Raw genomic sequence first — 384 nt, forward strand, 5'->3', positions numbered from 1 at the left:
GGCCGGTGTGAAATCTTTCCTGGATACGGGGTGGGGCTGTGGGGGAATAGCTGCCGGGGGGGCTCGGGGATTATTCACCCGCTGATCCCGGCCAGGAGACTGGTAACGGTGCCGATGCGGAGCGCAGGAGGCGAACACAGTCCCGTTCTTCCCTATGCCGAGCGCTGAGTGTAGGAGGCGAGCACAGCACTCCCCGCCCCGTTTTTCCCGGTGCCGCGGGCAGGACGTGGGGCGCCCGGCCGGCTGTGCGCCTGCTCGGGCGGGCGGACGTGGCGGCGGCGGGTTGGCGGGCGCAGGGGCCGTCCCGCCCGGCCCGGCGCGCCTCACGGGCGGGCGGTGGGAGACGTGTGCGAGCGGGAGCGGCCGGGGGCCCGCGGCCCTGCC

The sequence above is a fragment of the Corvus kubaryi genome, unplaced genomic scaffold (genome assembly GCF_017639235.1).
Source record: "Corvus kubaryi isolate FWS band 111438036 unplaced genomic scaffold, C.kubaryi_AGA036_p1.0 37387, whole genome shotgun sequence".
Taxonomy (NCBI): domain Eukaryota; kingdom Metazoa; phylum Chordata; class Aves; order Passeriformes; family Corvidae; genus Corvus; species Corvus kubaryi.